We start from the raw sequence: 10,176 nt of genomic DNA, 5'->3' as shown, positions 1-10,176 counted from the left end.
TGGCTTTATTAATGTTTTAGAAATGATACGGTTAGGCCTTGGTATTATTAGGCCCAGAGCTGCATATTTTCTGTGATTGTAAGAAGTCTACAGCTTTGTGATATGGTGCAAATCCTAAAAACATATAGAGCATGAAAAACTTCTTTTTTCCTACTTTGGCTGTTCTTGATTAATTAGTAGAGGAGAAACCATGCATCCAAATACAACTGGAGAAACCGTACAACTGTCCTGCACTGTAAGACCGAACAGTTTAAAGTCTCTGAGGAGTGAAATCCAAACTTTGTGTCTAAACTCACTAGATATGTTGGAATAAAGTCGTGGAAACACTGAGATTAACATATGACTGGATTTAAGATGTAGACTGTGGCTTGGTTTTATTTGAGCGGGGCAAATATAGGAGCCAGTGACATCACCAGTCTCTTTGGGGAATTACCCCACCCACCCCCATGCTACAACGATATAAAATCACCAAACAGGTCATCTCATTATTACAGGTCATCTCATCAAACAGGTCTTCTCATTAAAAGCTGTTGTTAGCTGATGTTAACAGCCAGTTCATTGTGAGGTAAAGTCCTGCCTGTGGGGACAAACTTATACATTCAATGGAGGACATACTTAACTAAGTGGAGCTGTACTTTCAGGATCCATCCATCTTTCACTGTGAGACTGATCCCTTGTAGGTCGTTTAAAAGTGAGTCATGTTAACATAAAAATCTGAAAATGCTATTTCAGCTCTAGTTTTCCAGTTGAATGGACACATTTTCAATTTTAATTTAACTGTGCTTAAGTATTTTTTCGCCATTCTACTACATTTTCTAACAGACATCCCTTAAGCTGCAGACTTGTGCCAAGATGCCTTTGGGCATTACACACTTTCGCACCATGAGTGAAGTTACTGACTCAGAGAAGTCCCGCCTGTGGGGAGCAACCACAGTACAATATCGATGTTATACTGAATATGATGGTTCAGTGTGCACCTTTGAGTTATCATCACTTGTAGTCACTTTAGTACCGGGATTGTTCAAAATTAAATTATGTGATAAACTTCATGGAAAATTGCAGTGGATGAAGAACATGTAGCCTGATAAAAGTACTTACATATGTTGTTTTGAGTTGGATTTAAAAGTTTCCACACTTAAAAACTTAACTTAAAAAAAACAAAGTTAGCTTAAAATGTCAAAGAAAATTGAGTTGGACTTCGTATCAGTCTTTGCTTGTTTTAGAACAAGAGACTTGCTGTTTTTTATGATAAAAAAGGATGGAATGAGTTTGGGAATAACAGCACGTCAGACATAAATTTATTAATCTTCAGAATATCAGTTGATCAGAAAGTTAAAAAAAAAGACCAGTGTGTTCATTTATGGCTCCAAATTTGTTGAAATGTTGATCACAAACCTGCCAAAAACTGTGAAAATGCACTAAGTTGGGGTTATTATACTTTCACACAATATCACTATATCCCAGAGAGACTTTAAGGGGAATAAAGTCAGCTAACAGAGCCTCTCTCTGCTGCTGTATCAGCTGTGAAACACACATCCTGAACATGTTTTCACTGGACGACCCGGCTTCCTGGATCACTCCGTCTGCAGCGACCCTCGAGTCTGCTCTTTAAAGAAAACAGACTCAAACCAAAGACAAAGGCTGAACGTGTTAACTGGTGTGCAACCCGACTTTTCCTTTCATAAAATACTCTAATCTCTTTTCACTTAGCTTCTGCCCGTCATCTTTGACCCTTATAGTCCTCTTCACTGTTATGACTTCCTCCTGACAGCTCGATTACTTGTGCTTGGCACGGAGACTCGAGAGAGGCTGGTGCCAACTTTTACAGCATCTGATGGTTTTTCATTGAAACAATATTGATGTATGCTATTTTCATTGTTATTTATGTATGCTGCCAGTTTTGACCACTTACACTTTGAGTGTAACACTTTCTTTTACAGCCCTCCCCAGATGTGATTTATTAATATTAATGCATGTGTGTTGGATCAGCCTCCTGATAGATGTGCATGAAAGAATCTTTTACAAATTATTTTAGGGTTCAAACTTTCCCTAGAAAGTGTCTTGTCCTCTCTTTTCCTGCATCCTGACTGTGCAGGTGACAGTGAAGTCTGTCATTATGACCCTTATGGTTTAGTTCAATGGGCCCATCCACGTTAACATAACAAAATAAAGGAAAATAAAACAAAAAGGCTTGTCCAGTTTAAGACGACATTCACCAACAGGCTTCATTTTACAAACACAGCAGTGAAAAAGGTTTTTATTTATTTGGTAATAAGGTTATTATGCAATTTAAGTTAAAAATTAAATATGGTTATCACAGTGACAAAGAGCCATGTTTTTGCTGACCTGATGAGCCCCCACCTGGCCAAACTCTGTAGAGCTTTCCCTCATCTCACCCCTCATAGCCAGCTTTGAGAGGAGGTGATAAAAAATTGGGAATTGAAAAATGGTGCAATGAAAAATTAGTGATTTGATCAATTTTAGATCCAAAAGTACCAAATGTAATCATTTTAATTATCCCACAATGGCCAGGTAGGTGACATTGTGGTGATAGGTTGAACAATGGCGCCATCTACTGGAAGTGCAAGGCAAAGTTTAGACCAAAATTATTTGGCTTTTTGTTTGCTTGTTTTCTTTGCTCCATATCAATTTAGTTATTTGGGGAACACAGCTCCAAAAATGTAGCTGACTGTTTGAATACAGTTTTGAGATGTTCATTCTTTGTATATTTTAAGTTTTGCCAGATGTTTCTTTTAATACTCTGAGTAGCATTAATTGTAGTTTGTGCTTAAATAATAATTATTCTGAAGCTACAGATTCTGATTTTTTCAGATCAAGGTTTAAGACATTAAAAATGTGATCACATTATAAAACATGAATCTGTTTTATAAATCTAAACAGATAAAACTGTATTTTTATGTTAATATAAATCAAATCCAGTGACAGAAAATAAGCCTTAGCGTTTGCATTGGACTGTCCCTCTTTTCAAAACCAACACACCAGAACATACAGTGCCTAATATAATCTTCAACCCTTGGATGTTGTACCCTTAATTGATATTATGAATCAATCATGGTTAATATAATGTGGATTTGTTGACAAAAAAAACTCTTTAATGTTAAAGTGAAAACAGATTTCTACAAAGTAATGTCAATTAGATAAAAAATACATAATGTAAAACAGGGGGCTGCATTAAAATTCACTCCCATTAACGTGACTGTGCTAATTCAACAAAGGTCTAGCCAGTTGGTTCTAGTAGTCTCACAGGAGTGCATGAATGTGTCTCAGGTGATTGTGGTATAAAGACACCTGTGTTTGGAAGGTCCAGTCACTGGTTAATCACTATTCCTGGCTACCATTACACCATGAAGACAAAATAACACTCCATGCAACTCAGAGAAAAGGTGACTGAAAATTAGAAGTCAGGGGATGGACACAAAAAAATTCAAAGGCACTGAACATCCCCCAGAGATCAGTTAAATCATCAAGAAATGAAAGGAATATGGCACATGTGTAAATCTGCCTAGATCAGACCGTCCTCACAAACCGAGTGACCATGCAAGAAGGAGACTAGTGAGAGAGACCACCAAGACACCTATGACTACTCTGAAAGAGTTACAAGCTCCAGCAGCTGATATGGGAGAGACTCTACAACAACTGTTGGCTGGGTTCTTCACCAGTCAAAGCTTTATGGGAGAGTGGCAAAGAGAAAGCCACTTTTGAAGAAAACTCATTAAATCTTGACTAGAGTTCACCAAAGTTAGAAATTTTGAGGTTCCAGACAAATAGCAATATGAACCTTTCACCATTGAGCCAAAAACAATAGCTGGTGATCAAAATATTAAAAGCATATTTTCAGGGTCAGAAAAATTCAGGAACATTCCCACATGTGAATTAGAAATATCCAAAAAGCTACTTCATCAGCTCTTAGAAGTGCACCAGACCCCTGTTTACATTAATAACTCTCTTAATCAGTGAGAGAAATGGAAGATGAATACCACACACTTGATGCACACCTATAAAGACCGTATCTTGAGACCCCTTGGGGCACAAACCCCAGGTCACTGCCTTTCCTTTGCTAATGGTAAAACTGAATGCTGCTGGGATAAGGACATAATGACATTATTTTGGGACTGGGCTGGGCTGGGAGTGAAACACAACTGCTTTGTTTCCTCTAGTCCAGCTGTTCACTAGTGGTTGGTCAAGACCCAACAGTGGGTCGTTTGGCCCTTTTCAGTGAGTTGGGAATGCATGCCTGGAATAAAACTGCATAAAAACTCTTTTAAAACATGCTTCTTTTGTCCTGTTTTCTTTTTTGTCACATTTTGTACTGTCTGAGGTACAAAGTGTACCTTTTTCTTTAAATAAATCTGACTGGTTGAGAAATATTTGGGTCAAGTTGTTTTGGGTCAAGTTTCCTTGTTGAATAATTGGCAGTGGGTCCTGACACTTGACCAGTAGAGAAACTCTGCCCTAGCCAAATCACCACACATGAATGTTTCTTCAGAAAATGATACTAAAACAACAAAGAAAAGCCGTTCTATCTTTGAGAACTTTTTCCCGCTTCACTTTCTTCTCCCTGACAATCAGCCCGTTTCTGCTCATATCAGTGACTTTGGTCTTTTGGAGCAGAACGAACTCTCAGCAGCTTCTATCAGAAAATCACAACAATAATCGACCATAAATTATCAAATAAACTTCTGCACTTTAAATAATCTCCTCCTGCTCCCTCAATCTGCCTTGTTTTGTCACTTAAAACCTTAAATTAGAAACTTACCATAATAGTAGGGACTGTTTCTCATCCTGCCTCACTTTCAGCTCTAACTGACCATCATTTATCCTTCAGCGCCTCCTGCTGGTTATCAATGAAATAACATCCAGTATGAAAAACTCATGTCCACGTCTTTCCTTTCCAAACATTTGGGGTTATTATAATGAGAAATGGGGATTATTTCAGAAAATCTTATTCTCTAATTCTAATTCCATAAATACTAACTTTATAAATTCTTATTTCACAAAAATGTTAAACAAAAACAGATGTTTTGATCTCAAATACATGTCCAGGCCTTTTTAAACTGGGATAACTGGTAAAATGGGACACTTATACGCTGGCATGGAAAACAGCAAAAAGTAACTAAAGGTAAATTATTTCAACATTTTAACACTAAGATGTCCAGAAATACGAAGAAAAACAACAATTTCAAATCAAAGTAACAATTTGATGTACATTACCTTATCGATACTGAAAAAACAGTTAACTGAATTAAAGAATATTTTGAAAATATGTTTAAATAGGTACACAGAATTTTTGACAAAATTTTTGGATTTTTATTTTTTACTAATTCCTGTTCAAAGACAAGTCTGAGCTTCCGATCTAATCAGGACCTTCTGTTTCCAAATAAGTGGAAGAATCTAAAAACACACTCTGAATAAAAGCTCAGGTCTGAGGAGGTTAAAGTAGCTTAGAGTAAATGTAATGGGTTTTTTTGGCTCACACTTGCAAAAACTGACATATTAGAGCAGGGATGCTGATTTAAAGAACACCAAAGCAGATCTTATAATCAAGCTGGGAGAAAAATGATGATGGACTTTCTTCTTATTTCATACAAGGGAAAAAAAGTTACAGAAAGGGCAGAAGGTCTACAGTGCAGCTTCATGAAATAAGATAGATGTTCTTAGAAATAATAGTCAGTATGAATTAATGAAAGCAGAAATAAAATCAAAAATGCTTCAATGAATTTTCAGTCCAAGGCCCAGCAGAGGTCGTATTTATGCAACCAGTTTTTACTTTTTCCTAACAAAAAGATTTTTTTATTTTTCAGTCAGATCATATTTGTTATCAGTCACATTACAGGCTCTGAAGCTCTGAAATGACAGTTCTTGGCATTATTGTTTTTAACATCACAAACGTGGTGTTTAAAAAGGGGTGTGTAGATTTTTAAAGCCATTGTATATGAATAAACAAGAGCCATAGCTTCTAAAGCCTTATAGGCCACCTAGCCAGCTTTAAGGAAGACTCTAATGAGTTAAAATATGAAAATGTGACAAGAGAAAGTCAAACCCATGATAGTAATGACTGTCCAGCTGTGCAGATCTGACGGAGAATTCTTGTCCTGCTCTCCACGTCATGCTTGTGTTTGTTAATGTTTGAGTTCATCCTCAGGCCGCAGTACAAACAGCTCCATGGTTACAGCCACTTAAACTGCATCATTTCTGAGTATGTGGTCCTGCTTCTGCGCAGTTATCAAGATGACTGGAAAAAACAACCTCTGCCCTCACAGGAGCTGCTGGGAAACCTGATGAGTTCAGAATGAAAGTTTCAAGTATCTCCAAAGGGAGATCATATGCTTTATGTTCTATTATAACATTTAGGTCACATGTACATGTTGCATTAGCAATACATTCTGGTCATTCAGATATCAAGTGCCTGCACTTTAGTACATGTCCATACTATGTGCTGGCATTACATCATCAGGGATGAGCAGATATCAGAACTCACTCTCCCCCCTCTTATGCAAACAACAGCCCAGGCATTATTTCCATGGCTCTCTTATCATGGCCTGGAGTACTGGTTAAACTGAAATGACAATTCAGTTCATGGCAGCTAGTTTTGAAGGAGTCATGATGTGTCATTCCTGGATAATCCAGTTCTGAGAGCTGACTCCTTTTCCAAGTAACAGAGGCTGGCTTCTATTTGACAGACAGTTTTTTCCACCTCTTTTGTTCTTTTTTTAATTGTATATAAAGGCAAAATGGTACCAAATGAAGAGCCATTTGAGGGCTGAAAGATTTTCTGTTATTACTGAGCTGAGACAAATGAACCAAATCTCTAACAAGAGCTACAATTCCCATTACTCCAGGCAAGGCTGGAGAGACTTACACTGTATAGACAAAAGTATTTGGTCACACCTGTTAATTTTTTAATTCAAGTGTGTCAATCAGACCTGGTGGTATATAAATGTATGTATGTAAATGTAAATGACTTTCACTGGCATTCATGTAAACACAAAAACTGCAGCATGAGCTTCATGGAATGGGTTTCCATGGCTGAGCAGCTGCATGCAAGCCTTAAATAACCAAGTCCAATACTAAACGTTGGAGGGGGTGGTCTAAAGCGCACCTACACTGGACTGTGGAGCAGTGGAGACGTGCTTCGTGGAGTGATGAATCACGCCTTTCTGTTTGGAAATCAGTTGGGCGAGTCTGTTACCTGCCTGACTGCATTGTGCAAACTGTAAAGTTTGCTGGAGGAGGGATAGTGGTATGGGGCTGCTTTTCAGGGTTTAGTTTAGGCCCCTTATCTCTAGTGAAGGCCAATCTTAAAGCTTCAGCATAATAAGACATTTTGGACAATGCTATGCTATTTGGTTTTTGTCCAACTAAAGGTTGCTAAATGGTACAAAAAGTCATGTAATTAATCATGATTATTTTTTTCAAACTATGCACTGATTGTGCATCTTAGTTCATCATGATTGGTGTGATCAATCTTGACAGTCTTAATCAAAACATTTATTTTCTTTGAACTAATTTAATGAGCCTTATTTTAGAATAAATGTAAATGTAAAACGCTTGTATTCAAGGACTATCAATACTCTAATTGATTTAAAATACACTGATGAAAATACTGACATGCATTATATGCACAGTAGAAAAATACAAAACTTTTGAAACACCCAACAGGTCAGAAAAAAACAATTTACTCATGTTTTAGTCTCCTTAACTGAAAATAAATATTCTTTTTGTCATTTTTCACTAAAGATCTATTTTAGCTACTCTAAACCTAGCCTCCCTCATGGAAAAAGTTAGTCAACTAACATTATCATTTAGTTTTGGTTGACAAAATTAACACAGCATCCACACTCTAAAACTTGATTTAACATTTTCTTTTCTCCAGCAACAGATTGAACTTGTTTTACCACCCTCCCCACATTTCTGAGACTTTTTGAATGGTTTTGACTTAATTTAGCTCAAAAGATGTTAAATGAACTTCATTTTTCTTCTGGCATAATTCCTTCCTCGTTTAAACGGCTTTGGCTTCTGCCAAAAAAGAATAAAGCCTAAATTTGTGAGAGGGGTCTGGCTGCAGACTGTCAACTCTGCTGGCCACTCTTCACAGACCGTTCGTCTAAGACGCTGTGTTTCTCAGAAAAGATATGGCATAATTTGCCGGTACAATGTATTTCCAGTTTGAGAAAGTCTGGCGGTTACATTCATGACATAACCACAGTACAAACATTACAGACTTTTGACAACATTTCACAAATAAAACAGAGACAAGATTAGAAGTTTTATCTTGGATTGAATTATGTTCACCCATTTCAGAAGTAGTTACATAAACCCTGGCTTGCTTGAGCCCCATTAGCTTTAGCTAAGGCTGACATAGCTACCCTAGCTGCTTGAATAACATTACTATGTAAGACAATGTAGCTTGGTTAGCTTTTGCTGGCATTAAGCAAACATAGCTAAAGCTAATATAACTACATAGACAAGGTATCTATGTAGCTTACATAGCTGCTTTGTGAGCTTAGCTTTAGCTACATGGTTAAATTAGCTATGTAGCTCTGTTTCCATTGTTAAGTTAGCTTTACCAACATGAGCCTTAGCATTGCTAAACATAGCTAAAGCTAACGTAACTACATAGAAAGGTGTCTACATAGCTTACATAGCTGCTTTATGAGCTTAGCCTTAGCCACATCATTACATTAGTTATGTAGCTTCATCTCCATTGCTAATTTAGCCTATCAACATGAGCCTTAGCATAGCTAAACATAGCTAAAGCTAATACAGCTATGTGGACAACATATCTATGTAACTTACATAGCTGTTTTGTGAGCTTAGCTTTTGCCACATAGGTTTAGCAAATCGAGCTAAGGCTAAGTTAGTTACTTCAATAACATCTATTTAGCTGCTTTGTAAGCTTAGCTTTAGCTACAGAGCTACATTAACTTCACTGGCAATGTAGCTCCATAGCTTGTGCAGCAAACAATGCTACATGAGCTACGTGAGCTACATTTGCTACATCATAGTGGAAGGTTTTTCCTGTAAACCGACTATTTCTTCTGCTTTATTAAACGTTTTGTAGTCAGGTTTTTAACTTTTAACTTTTGGTATCCTTCCCTTAATCTAATCACTAACCCTAGACTGAAGTTTAATCTGATTTTATTTAAAAAATTTTGACATAGTTTTTCAGACAGTCAATCTGCAGCATAACTGTCTTAAAATTTGTAACCAGAAAATGCGTTTTCTTTTAATAAATCAGTGTTTTACTCAAGAAAATTGAGTTGGAAAAGATTGTTTGTTTCTTTTGATGATTGCAAATCAAAATGTCCTAAAAGGGGTACTCTGACGAAAATAAAACACATTTATTATGGTCTGTAGCCGCCTATGCCAACAATTCAAGACCCTAAATGGACATCTCTATATGCTATCTCTTTAATTTCTCGCAAATCCTTTCATTTTGCACCTGAGAAGCTTTTTTTTTGTTTGGAGTAGGCACCTTTACCCCTTCTAACAAGGGTAAACTTTGATTATTAATGAATTTCCACTGGGACACTGAAGCTTAAAAGATTTATTTTGTGTGTTGAATAATGCAGTAGAGCAGGAAAGGCCTGTAAGAGGAAGTGAGACAAGCCAATGAAACTTACTCTAGCACTGTCAGGAAGAAAAAAGTGCAATAAAATTAAACAAGGCAACAAAAATTACCAGAACGACAGTTTCCGGGTAGCAACTGTTGCCTTCAAAATAACATGTCCCTGTAAAGGAATTTTTTTTTTAAAGTACACCAAGCGGTGTGGGCACTCTAAAAAAAAACATGTATAACACATCAAATAACATCCAACAAATATCAAGCCTTTAAAATGTAATGCTGTCCAACTCAAGACTGATGACATATATCGATCATATCAAGTAACACAACAGCACTAAATGACACAAATAAAGGTTACTGTAAAACTTAGGAGTTTGGTTCTTTAATAAAAAAAAAGAGCTTGAAAAAGCTCATTGTTTAGTTCAGCACACATGACATCTCTGTATTTCAAGCTGGATGACAAGCATTAACTTATAATTATATGTGTGGCGGTGGTGAAAATCTGGTTGTTAATCTGCCTCTTTACCAGAATTTAACTGGCTTGTTCTTTCCATAATCTGGCTTTAAACCTAGTTTTGTGCATACATCTT

This window comes from Cheilinus undulatus, linkage group 1, assembly GCF_018320785.1.
Source record: "Cheilinus undulatus linkage group 1, ASM1832078v1, whole genome shotgun sequence".
Taxonomy (NCBI): Eukaryota; Metazoa; Chordata; class Actinopteri; order Labriformes; family Labridae; genus Cheilinus; species Cheilinus undulatus.
Note: the sequence above shows the minus strand (reverse complement) of the source record.